This window comes from Entelurus aequoreus, linkage group LG03, assembly GCF_033978785.1.
Source record: "Entelurus aequoreus isolate RoL-2023_Sb linkage group LG03, RoL_Eaeq_v1.1, whole genome shotgun sequence".
Taxonomy (NCBI): Eukaryota; Metazoa; Chordata; class Actinopteri; order Syngnathiformes; family Syngnathidae; genus Entelurus; species Entelurus aequoreus.
In genome coordinates this window covers 78261786-78275703 of record NC_084733.1, presented here as the reverse complement: position 1 = coordinate 78275703, position 13918 = coordinate 78261786, and the positions used below count along the sequence as shown (strand labels likewise).

General features: G+C 41.1%; 1 protein-coding gene across 1 annotated transcript in view; it reads right to left on the bottom strand.

Moving 5' to 3' along the window:
• The window catches only part of LOC133646903 (transcription factor SOX-6-like), a 281000-nt gene that overhangs the window by 201154 nt on the left and 65928 nt on the right, over positions 1–13918 (bottom strand).

Below are 13918 nucleotides of genomic sequence, written 5' to 3'. Positions count from 1 at the left end.
CATAGCCATAGCACACATAAGCATGTGTGTAAGAGGGAAACGTCAAACATCAAAAAATACAAAGGACATTAAAGACATTAAAAGAGCAGAGCTGATGCAACCAGCCATTTCTACATACAGCTACAAAAGTAAAAACAACAAAGAAAAACATATACACTGTGGTGGCCTCTGCAGTGTTCCACGCCATTGTCTGCTGGGGTGGGGGGAGCATGGCCAGAGACAGGAGCAGACCCAACAAAGCAACCAAGAGAGCCAATTATATATATAACGTAGTAACAAACACCTTCATAACAATATGTAATATGTTCAATATTTACCCTATTTTGGTCATTTTAAGCATTGCCGGAAATTGCGTTTTCATTTTTATTCTCGCTAAAAAAAGACAGAACAGCCAGGACGGGACATCATAACCGGACGTGTCCTGGGGAAAACAGGACGTTTGATCACTTAAACCTAAAGCAAAAGGTCCAAAACGTCCTCCCCAGACCTGATCAGATCTCAGTCAGACGAACTGCACACAGGTGCGCAACATCTGAGACTGAACTTTGACCTCTGACCCCCCTCCTTGAGCATTTAAAGAGAGAATGCAATGTCAGCGGGGTCCTACTGCAGACCCTCAAGCGGCGCAGTTGTCCCTCTTAAGGCAGCTCAAAACCCAAACTATACATATATATATGTTTTCTATATGTATGTATGTATGTATGTATGTATGTATGTATGTATGTATGTATGTATGTACAGTACATAAATACATACATACATGTATGTGTGTATATATACATACATACATGTAAGTATGTATGTATGTATGTATGTGTATATATATATTTATATATATTAGGGGTGTGGGAAAAAATCGATTCCAATTCGAATCGCGATTCTCACGTTGTGCGGTTCAGAATCGATTCTCATTTTTAAAAAAACGATTTTTTTATTTTTTTTTATTATTTATAAAAAATATATATAAATATATATATATACTGTATATATATATATTTTTTTTAAATTAATCAATCCAACAAAACAATACACTGCAATACCATAACAATGCAATCAAATTCCAAAACCAAACCGACCCAGCAACACTCAGAACTGCAATAAACAGAGCAATTGAGAGGAGACACAAACACAACACAGAAAAAAACAAAAGTAGTGAAACAAAAATGAATATTATCAACAACAGTATCAATATTAGTTACAATTTCAACATAGCAGTGATTAAAAATCCCTCATTGACATTATCATTAGACATTTATAAAAAATTTAAAAAAAGAACAATAGTGTCACAGTGGCTTACACTTGCATCGCATCTCATAAGCTTGACAACACACTGTGTCCAATATTTTCACAAAGATAAAATAAGTCATATTTTTGGTTCATTTAATAGTTCAAACAAATGTACATTATTGCAATCAGTTGATAAAACATTGTCCTTTACAATTATAAAAGCTTTTTACAAAAATCTACTACTCTGCTTGCATGTCAGCAGACTGGGGTAGATCCTGCTGAAATCCTATGTATTAAATGAATAGAGAATCCTTTTGAATCTTGGCAAAAATCTTAGCCACACGATTATCAAATGTAATAGGGAAATTAATTCATACCGACCAAACTGGCTTCATAGAAGGTCGACAATCTTCAGACACTATTAAATGAACCTACAATATGACTTATTATATCATTGTGGAAAATATTGGACACAGTGTGTTGTCAAGTTTATGAGATGCGATGCAAGTGTAAGCCACTGTGACACTATTGTTCTTTTTTTTTTTTTTTTTTTTTTTTTTAAATTAATATTTGTAATGATAATATCAATGAGGGATTTTTAATCACTGCTATGTTGAAATTGTTACTAATATTGATACTGTTGTTGATAATATTAATTTTTGTCTCACTACTTTTAGATAGTTCCGTGTCATGTTTGTGTCTCCTCTCAATTGCTCTCAATTGCTCTGTTTATTGCTATTCTGAATGTTGCTGGGTCGGGTTTGGTTTTGAAATTGTATTGCATTATTATGATATTGTTGTGTATTGTTTTCATTTAAAAAAAACAACAACAAAAAAACGTTTTTGAATCGAGAATCGTGTTGAATTGAAAAAAAAAACGATTTTGAATCGAATCGTGACCCCAAGAATCGATTTTGAATCGAATCGTGGGACACCCAAAGATTCACAGCCCTAATATATATACATACATACATGTATGTGTGTATATATACATACATACATGTAAGTATGTATGTATGTATGTATGTATGTATGTATGTATATATATGTTTAGATACACACATACATACATGTATGTGTGTATATATACATACATACATGTAAGTATGTATGTATGTATGTATGTATGTATGTATGTATGTATATATATGTTTAGATACACACATACATACATGTATGTGTGTATATATACATACATACATGTAAGTATGTATGTATGTATGTATGTATGTATGTATGTATGTATATATATGTTTAGATACACACATACATACATGTATGTGTGTATATATACATACATACATGTAAGTATGTATGTATGTATGTATGTATGTATGTATGTATGTATATATATGTTTAGATACACACATACATACATGTATGTGTGTATATATACATACATACATGTAAGTATGTATGTATATTAGGGGTGTAACGGTACGTGTATTTGTATTGAAGCGTTTCGGTACGGGGGTTCCGGTTCGGAGGTGTACCGAACGAGTTTCCACACGGACATATTAAGTAGCGTAACGCACGTTGTGTAAACAATACACACCGAGGCACAACACACGGCATGCTAGCAGCTAACGGGCTACAATAGACTGACCATACGTCCTCTTTTCACCGGACATGTCCTCTTTTGCGGAGCTGTCAGGGCGGAGTTTCTTAAATGCCTCAAATGTCCGGCATTTTGAGTTAGGGTTGCGTGTATTTTCAATGTGCGTTCTGGGTTAAGAAGGGGTTAAAAACAAAACAAATTGTGTGCGCAGCAGCATTGGTGAGGGAGGGGCAGAGACAGAGAGAGCGAGAGAGTTATGATAAACGCGCATGCGTCGCCAGGCTCTGCTTTTTATCCATAGATTTATCAGATTTAATTTTTATCTATAGCAGGGGTGTCAAAAGTGTGCCCCGGAGGCCCTACACACGACACATTCTAAAAATATTATTAAAATAAACAAAAACATAACAAAAGTGAAATAAAGAAGCTTAAAGGTTAAATGTAATTTAGAAAAAGTTGCAATGTTGACAAAGCTGGTTTTTTTTCTTTCAAACTGTCATTGCTCAAAATAATATTGAATCAAAATCAATGTCCATCCATCCATCCATCTTCTTCCGCTTATCCGAGGTCGGGTCGCGGGGGCAGCAGCCTAAGCAGGGAAGCCCAGACTTCCCTCTCCCCAGCCACTTCGTCCAGCTCTTCCCGGGGGATCCCGAGGCGTCCCCAGGCCAGCCGGGAGACATAGTCTTCCCAACGTGTCCTGGGTCTTCCCCCGTGTCCTCCTACCGGTCGGACGTGCCCTAAACACCTCCCTAATCAATGTATTATGAATTATTGACCTATCCAAGGTTCCGATTACTTCACATCAAATATTCCACTAAGAAAAATATTTTTGGTGGAAGATTTTGCAAATTTGGTAAATAAATAACCAAAAAATTTATATTTTGTTGTTTTCTTACTGTACCGTGACCTCTAAACCGAGGTACGTACCGAACCAAAATTTTTGTGTACCGTTACACCCCTACTGTATATATATGTTTATATATATATACATGCATACATGTATATGTGTATATATACATACGGTAACACTTTAGTATGGGGAACATATTCTAAGTAACAAAGACTTAATTTAGAGTTATTTGGACACTAGGGCAACATATAAGGGTTAGGGTTAGACTTAGACTTAGACTTAGACATCCTTTTTATTGTCATTCAAATTTGAACTTTATAGTACAGATAAGAACGAAATTTTGTTGCATTAGCTCATGGTAGTGCAGGATAAAAATCAATAAGGTGCAGATATAAATAAATAGATTACTGTACAGATACACTACCGTTCAAAAGTTTGGGGTCACATTGAAATGTCCTTATTTTTGAAGGAAAAGCACTGTACTTTTCAATGAAGATAACTTTAAACTAGTCTTAACTTTAAAGAAATACACTCTATACATTGCTAATGTGGTAAATGACTATTCTAGCTGCAAATGTCTGGTTTTTGGTGCAATATCTACATAGGTGTATAGAGGCCCATTTCCAGCAACTATCACTCCAGTGTTCTAATGGTACAATGTGTTTGCTCATTGGCTCAGAAGGCTAATTGATGATTAGAAAACCCTTGTGCAATCATGTTCACACATCTGAAAACAGTTTAGCTCATTACAGAAGCTACAAAACTGACCTTCCTTTGAGCAGATTGAGTTTCTGGAGCATCACATTTGTGGGGTCAATTAAACGCTCAAAATGGCCAGAAAAAGAGAACTTTCATCTGAAACTCGACAGTCTATTCTTGTTCTTAGAAATGAAGGCTATTCCACAAAATTCTTTGGGTGACCCCAAACTTTTGAACGGTAGTGTGTATATATTGCACTTTTGCATATGCATCCACGTTTATGGATGTATGTTATATTGTCTTTTATATTCCAGCAAGTTAATCCATTTTGGGGGGGAATTGAGGGGTTACTAATAAGCAATTTTCCAAAGGTTATTGAGGGAAGACTCTTAGTTAATGGGTTTCTGGTTGTATAATAAGGCCATGCAGAATAAAGCATTAATAAGTACTTCATAATGACTAATTAAGAGCCAATATGTTACTAATTTGCATGTTAATAAGCAACTAATTAATGGTGAATATGTTCCCCATACTAAAGTGTTACCATACATACATACATTTATGTGTATATACATACATACATGCAAGTATGTATGTATGTATGTATGTGTGTATATATAAAATATAAATATGTAAAATACTTTTTTTGTGTGGTGAAGTAGTGATGGGTCTGACGGTGCTTTACAATAAAAAGCGATATGTGAAAGTCATAGCAAGCCACAAAAGCCTGAGTGATAAATCATCAGTGACAAACATGAAGAGTGACTCACTGCCTGTCTGATCATGTAAACTCCTGCAGACGTCCTGCAGGGAAGCTCCGCTGCGTTGGACTGACAGAAGTCACTTCTAGAAAACTCTTCAGCCGAGAAGCGGCCAGATGCACGAAAAAAAGGAGTCCTTAACATCAATAGGCCCTCCACCGTCTCGGCTCACATGACCTCAGCCGAGGAGGATCCGCCTCGACCGCAGCGGTCGCGCGACAGACAAAAGCGCTCATCTCCAGGAAGCCGCCGCTTGTGGGTTTTTTTTTTTTTGGGGGGGGGGGGAGAGAAACGAGGGGAAAAAGTGACTCAGCCACACGTTTTCCTTTCTTCTCCTCGCCCAGATGATATGTGGAGCAGACCCTGGTTTCGAGAGGAAGAGGAGCGAGTGGCCCACGCCGGCGCGGGCGGATTGGGAGGACGCCACGAGGCTCGGCCCTCCGCTTGCTGGCGACGCGCCTCCACGGCTTGGATTTATGTCTGAGTGGAGCGAGTGGGTCGGGGGAAGTACAGTAACTCCGAACTTCTCGGCATCTAACTTGAATTGTGAGGAGAAGTCGCAATAACTCCACACCAGACATTAGCGTAGCATCAAGAGGTTAACGTCGCACGTCGTTAGTAAGGCTCAGAGTAAAGTCTACTTTTATAAGTAACGACCAAATTCACGTAAATTCAATTGATATCATAATTGGATACCTTCATTTTTTTTGCATGCGACGCAGACTTGGCACCGGCTCAAGCACTTGGCGGAGATAATGTCATTTTCCATGCTAACAAATACACTATATTGCCAAAAGTATTTGGCCACCTGCCTTGACTCACATATGAACTTGAAGTGCCATCCCATTCCTAACCCATAGGGTTCAATATGATGTCGCTCCACCTTTTGTAGCTCTTACAGCTTCAACTCCTCTGGGAAGGCTGTCCACAAGGTTGCGGAGTGTGTTTATAGGAATTTTCCACCATTCTTCCAAAAGCGCATTGGTGAGGTCACACACTGATGTTGGTCGAGAAGGCCTGGTTCTCAGTCTCCGTTCTAATTTATCCCAAAAGTGTTCAGGTCAGGACTCTGTGCAGGCCAGTCAAGTTCATCCATACCAGACTCTGTCATCCATGTCTTTATGGACCTTGCTTTGTGCACTGGTGCACAGTCATGCTCCCACAAGGTTGGGAGCAAATTTTTGGTATACTAGAGCATTAAAAGTTCCTTTCACTGGAACTAAGGGGCCAAGCCCAACTCCTGAAAAGCAACCCCACACCATAATTCCTCCTCCACCAAATTCCACACTCGGCACAATGCAGTCCGAATTGTAGCGTTCTCCTGGCAACCTCCAAACCCAGACTCGTCCATCAGATTGCCAGATGGAAAAGCGTGACTCATCACTCCAGAGAAGGCGTCTCCACTGCTCTATAGTCCAGTGGCGACGTGTTTTACACCACTGCATCCCACGCTTTGCATTGGACTTGGTGATGTATGGCTTAGATGCAGCTGCATGGCCATGGAAACCCATTCCATGAAGCTCTGGGCTAATTGGAAGGTCACATGAAGCAACTGACTGTGCAGAAAGTCGGCGACCGCTTCAGCATCCGCTGACCCCTCTCTGTCAGTTTACGTGGCTTACCACTTCGTGGCTGAGTTTCTGTTGTTCCCAAACTCTTCCATTTTCTTATAATAAAGCCGACAGTTGACTTTGGAATATTTAGGAGCAAGGAAATTTCACGACTGGATTTGTTGCACAGGTGGCATCCTATGACAGTTCCACGCTGGAAATCACTGAGCTCCTGAGAGCGGCCCATTCTTTCACAAATGTTTGTAGAAACAGTCTCCATGCCTAAGTGCTTGATTTTATACACCTGTGGCCAGGTCAAGTGGTTAAGACACCTGATTCTGATCATTTGGATGGGTGGCCAAATACGTTTGGCAATATAGTGTAGAAAGCGCTCAAAAGTAAGGCTCCTCTTTTGTAAAAGCCCTTGCTTGACGCTAATTTACATTGGGTACTGTTGCGCTAGACCAGATGTTCCTCCAAGGGAATTTAAGTTACTGGTCAATCCCAAGTTCTTTTGATGACACATAAACTGAGTTTAAATGGTCACCAGAACAGAATAGGTATTTTGTCATTTATTTCCAAAGCTTTGGAAAGAGAGACCAGCCTAGAACAACACATTCAATTGCATAGCCAAGTTGATCTGAAAACATTACGGAAGTGCTGTGTTCTTCAATATGCCAATAGCCCACACCCTCCGGAACAAATACACATGTCAATTGTTCTACTTTAGAGACAGGATGAGATAAGGAAAATTAGTATCTCTCCTCCTCACATTCCTAAAGTCAAGGTAACTTACAGTGTACCATCGGACATGAGATGGAGAACAAATGGAAAAACACTAGCTGTTTTCAAATATGACTGAATAGAAAGAAATAACTCTTGCATAGACATATATATATATGTGTATATATATATATATATATCTCCGTCAATATACCATACACGTGCTACTGATTAGCATTAGCAATTTTACATGGCGATTTCAACACATCCGAATTTGGTCATCAAAACTAGAACCCGGGCCATGTTCATACGGGACAAAATGTGTTTACAGATTGATAAGGCACGCATACTTTTATTGTGTGACGCCATCATCGCGTTCATGTTTCGCTTCAAGATACTATTTCAAACTTGATGTGCGCCGATATTAGGAAAAGGTTTGTCGCTGCAACACTAAATAATGACCTCAGTTTTATCTAAAGTTCCGTCGGAGTTTGTTTTGAACGGGCGCAGAGCACATCGCTCTAACTATCTAACGTGTGACGTGATAACTGCCCGTGCTATGCGCGCCACCTTATGGCGGTCAAAACAAACAATTTGTCTAAGTGTCATTCAGGTACCGTATTTTTCGGACTATAAGTCGCAGTTTTTTTTCATAGTTTGGGTGCGACTTATACTCAGGAGCGACTTATGTGTGAAATGATTAACACATTACCGTAAAATATCAAATAATATTATTTAGCTCATTCACGTAAGAGACTAGACGTATAAGATTTCATGGGATTTAGCGATTAGGAGTGACAGATTGTTTGGTAAACGTATAGCATGTTCTATATGTTATAGTTATTTGAATGACTCTTACCATAATATGTTACGTTAACATACCAGGCACGTTCTCAGTTGGTTATTTATGCCTCATATAACGTACACTTATTCAGCCTGTTGTTCACTATTCTTTATTTATTTTAAATTGCCTTTCAAATGTCTATTCTTGGTGTTGGGTTTTGTCAAATACATTTCCCCCAAAAATGCGACTTATACTCCAGTGCGACTTATATATGTTTTTTTCCTTCTTTATTATGCATTTTCGGCCGGTGCGACTTATACTCCGGAGCGACTTATACTCCGAAAAATACTGTATTATAACGCAGTTTTTTAAAAATAATTATTCACATGCGTTAAAATTAATTAGCATGTGTCAGATACCAAGATATTTGACCGGATTCAAAAAGTGCACAAAAGAGTATTAAAGACCTACTGAAATGAAATGTTCTTATTTAAACGGGGATAGCAGGTCCATTCTATGTCTCATACTTAATCATTTCGTGATATTGCCATATTTTTGCTGAAAGGATTTAGTAGAGAACATCGACGATAAAGTTCGCAACTTTTGGTCGCTGATAAAAAAAGCCTTGCCTGTACCGGAAGTAGCGTGACGTCACAGGTTGTGGGGCGCCTCACATCTGCACATTGTTTACAATCATGGCCAGCAGCAGGGAGAGCGATTCGGACCGAGAAAGCGACGATTACCCCATTAATTTGAGCGAGGCTGAAAGATTTGAGGATGAGGAAAGTGAGAGTGATGGATTAGAGGGCAGTGGAAGCGATTCAGATAGGGAAGATGCTGTGAGAGGCGGGTGGGACCTGATATTCAGCTGGGAATGACTAAAACAGTAAATAAACACGAGACATATATATACTCTATTAGCCACAACACAACCAGGCTTATATTTAATATGCCATAAATTAATCCGCATAACAAACACCTCACCCAATATAACCCACCAATACAACTCAAACACCCGCACAACACACTCAATCCCACAGCCCAAAGGACCGTTCACCTTCGTAAAGTTCATACAGCACATATATTTCCCCAAAGTTACGTACGTGACATGCACATAGCGGTACGCACGTACGGGCAAGCCATCAAATGTTTGGAAGCCAAAGCTGTACTCACGGTAGCGCGTCTGCTATCCAACTCAAAGTCCTCCTTGTTGTGTTGCTGCAGCCAGCCGCTAATACACCGATCCCACCTACAGCTTTCTTCTTTGCTGTCTTCATTGTTCATTAAACAAATTGCAAAAGATTCACCAACACAGATGTTCAGAATACTGTGGAATTTTGCGATGAAAACAGACGACTTAATAGCTGGCCACTATGGTGTCCCAATATGTCCGCCACAATCCGTGACGTCACGTGCAAACGTCATCATACCGAGACGTTTTCAGCAGAATATTTCGCGGGAAATTTAAAATTGCACTTTACTAATCTAACCCGGCCGTATTGGCATGTGTTGCAATGTTAAGATTTCATCATTGATATATAAACTATCAGACTGCGTGGTCGGTAGTAGTGGGTTTCAGTAGGCCTTTAAAAGTAGTGCAAAAGTCACAACAGTGGCACCAGTCGTTACGCCGTCCAGAAGGGCTTTAAACCAAAAAGTAAATAATAGATATGAGGAAAAGTAAGGAGGACATAAAAGTCAGCTTCTATTTGAGGACAAAAGTGAAGTTTGCCTCCCTTTTCCCACCGCAGGATAATTATCTGCGCACAAATCGGATCAATTAGCTAAGGTTCAAACTCAAAGGGGGAGAAACAGCCGACAGTTAAAGTCCACTTAGCCACTAAATGATGGTAGACGCGGATTTCAGACAAATGCGGTCAGGCTGACATAAAGGGGCTCGGACCCAAAGACAAGAAAGAGAGAGAAGATTGTTTTATCCAAACAGGTAACCTCAGCGCCGTCGTTACATCGTTAGCTCGTTAGCGTCCACCTCCTGTCTGCCCTCTGTTCTAACGCTCAGTAAATGACCGCCATTAAAGCAGCCGTGTGGAGATAACAAGCTGTGTATCTGGAAGCCCGACCTGGCCAATGTCTATTGGTTAAAAAAAAAAGCCTTATGATAAAGTCTTTTACCACATGTTGTTGCAATTTGATGATGACTTTTGAAAATGCACCCTGATGCTTTAAGCTGCTACAATCCTGCCCGAACCTGGGCGCTGTCTTCATTGGCGCACTTAAACTCTTTGGAGCGATGCAGTGCACTGTTAGTACCCGGATCCATCCATCCATCCATCTTCAACCGCTCCAGCAGAGATGTAATCCCCCCCGTCTGGTCCTTGGCCTGCCCCCGGGGTCTCCTCCCAGTGGGACGTGCAACGAGGACCTCCCTATGGCAGTATTTTTCAACCTTTTTTGAGTCAAGGCACATTTTTTTCATAAAAAAAAAATACGGAGGCACACCACCAGCAGAAAATGTTAAAAAATTTAACTCCACCAGGTTGTCGTGCCTTATTTTGAGTTTGTTGTTGTTTCATGTGTGTAGTGCTTTAGTTTCTGTCTTGCGCTGTTTGCCTTCCTTTGAGTTCTATTGCCCACACCTGCTTTGTTTTCGCAATCAAGACTATTTAAGTTGTGCGTACGCTATCCTTCTTTGTGGGGACACTGTTGATTGTCATGTCATGTACGGATGTACTTTGTGGACGCCGTCTCCCTGCTCCCCACGCTGTAAGTTTTTGCTGTCGTCCAGCATTCTGTTTTTGTTGACTTTGTAGCCAGTTCAGTTTTACTTTTGTTTTGCATAGCCATCCCTATACTTCAGTGCCTTTTTCCTAGCGGGACTTGCCTTTTGTTCATTTTTGGTTTAAGCGTTACACACCCCAAAAGGGACAAGCGGTAGAAAATGGATGGATGGATACCTTTTACATACCAAAAAAGGTTGAAAAACACTGCACTAGACAACGGCACATTATTATAATTATTGATTTGCCAAAAATATTTGGCCCTGCGATGAGGTGGCGACTTGTCCAGGGTGTACCCCGCCTCCCGCACGAATGCAGCTGAGATAGGCTCCAGAACCCCCCGCTAGCCCAAAAAGTGACAAGCTGTAGAAAATGGATGAATGGATGGATGGATTTTTTGGACCAATTAGGTGAAGTTGCAAAATTTTCCACGGCACACAAGTGTTCCGTTGAAAAATACACTGCCCTAGGGAGATGCTCGCGAGTACCCGGATGTTGCCCTCAAAACGCTGAGTGAGCAGTGATAGCAGCTTAGCAGCAAACCGTAATTGGTGGAAGGTAGTGAAAAGCAGAAGCCGGTAAAAAAAAAAATTGCATCGATACTGCAGTCCACCTGGTTCAGCCCCTACTTCCCTGCCTCAAATCTCCGTTCCCAAAATGAGAGTTTCAGAGCGCTAGGGATCGAACTAAGACCGCGGGTGTCAGTTCGACGTCAAGCACGAACTCTTCAGACGTCCGTTACACAACAGCAGTACCAGGATGCAAGGGGCGCCAATTGGCCCCAACAGTACTGGGGTCAAACTGTGGGCTCAGGAAATGACTGACTGTCCTGAAAGTCCCAAAGTACCCCAAAAGGGACCATCTTCCCCCTAAAGGTCTTAAAGGGCTCCCAAGTTGTCCCAAACTTTCAACGCAATATTTCAAGATTCCGTCCCAGTAGCATAACAATTGTTCCATCCCTTCATTTCCTCAAGGCTAAGCTGCCATACACCCAAAACAGCGCCCTGTCCCGTCCTGGATCAGCTACAAAATCCTGCTACTCACTCATAAATGCATCCATGGACACGCGCCTACTTACCTTCAACAACTCATCAGACTACAGTCCACCACCCGCACCCTCTGATCCACAAACGCCCTGATCCTCCAAATACCCAGCACCAGGCTCTCCACCATGGGAGACCGAGCTTTCTGCTCGGCCACACGACACCTATGGAGCAGCCTCTCATTCCAGCTGAGGGCTATGCAGAGCCTGGACTGATTTTTAACCTTGTTTACCTCCCCCACCATGTTTTTAACTTTTTAACTTAGTAGCACTGTGAGATATTGTTAGATGAAAAGTGCATAAAGAATTACATTTATTGTTATTATTAAAACCGATTTATCCCTAAAAGGAAAGTGGGGGTAAAGTCCGACTGTCACCTTCCAGTGGTTCCCACTGGATAACGCCAAAGGCAGCGGTAAAACCGTGACAGGCCTTGAAAGCCAATGGTGGATTTCATTTTGCTCAAGAAGACTATGTCTCCCGGCTGGCCTGGGAACGCCTCGGGATCCCCCGGGAGGAGCTGGACGAAGTGGCTGGGGAGAGGGTAGTCTGGGCTTCCCTACTTAGGCTGCTGCCCCCGTACCCGACCTCGGATAAGCGGAAGAAGATTGATGGATGGATGGATAGCACAAAAGCCTCCCAATTGGGCGCTCCAGACACAACAGAGTGTACGTCAAGAGACTTTCAACTGAGAGGCCAACTGGCCTAAAGCTGTCCGGGTTAGGGGAGAGTCCCAGTCCTTCAAAAGTGTCCGAAATGTACCCAAACAATCCCGGGGCGGGCCCAGAGCGCTTTTGGGTTGTCATGACCTGGCTCAAAGGTTATGACAAATGGGGGCTTGTCCGGGATCTGAACCGGGGATCCTCCATTTTCCGTAACCATAGAGCCAGATTGTACAGTTCAGACTTTTTGAGTAACCCCATTTGGGAACATCCATGGTGGACCTGGAGGATACTTAGAAAAACGTGCTTGGCTTAGAGTTGTGGAGAAAACGACGCAGTTCCTTCTAACCCGACAGTGGGGACAATGAGGGACTAACTGCGTCGATGTGATTCACAATTACAAAAACGGAGAGGGAGAAGAAGAGGATAAATATTGAGATCATCGTTTCCGAAAAGTGCACAACGACAGTACAGGATTTGAGACAGCAGCACAATACCCAGGAACCAAGTACACAGTCCAAACAGTAAAGTGATACCTCAATTTACGAGTTCTTTGAGATACGAACTGTCTCCCGGCTTTTTCTTATGCTCTATGTTGCAAGCGTATATTTTTGGTACTTTTTCAACCCTGTCCTTGAACCACGGGGACGGAGAAAGAAATGCAAAGGAAACAAACTGGTTCCACGACCGAGCTTGTTGAGGTATGACTGTATACTTATGCAAGTATTCCATTAAAGATTATTATTATGATTACGGATGTCCGATAATATCGGACTGCCGATATTATCGGCTGATAAATGCTTTAAAATGTAATATCGGAATTTATCAGTATCGGTTTCGTTACTATCGGTATCGGTTTTTAAAAGTAAAATGTATTATGTTTTTGAATGCCGCTGTGTACACGGCCGTAGGGAGAGGTACAGAGAGACAATAAACCTTTAAGGCACTTCCTTTACGTGCATGCCATCCCAGTCACATAATATCTACCGGCTTTACTCGAATTGATGCAAGACATACTTGGTCAACAGCCATACAGGTCACACTGAGGGTGACCGTTTAAACAACTTTAAAACTGTTACAAATATGCGCCACACTGTGAACCCACACCAAACAAGAATGACAAACACATATCGGAAGAACATCCGCACCGTAACACAACATAAACACAACAGAACAAATACCCAGAATCCCTTGTAGTACTAACTCTTCCGGGACGCTACAATATAAGATATATATAAGAATAAAAATAAAAAGCAACAATGAGAATAAAAATATAACAGTAAAATAAGAATATAACAAGAGAAACTAGACAGTAGTGACC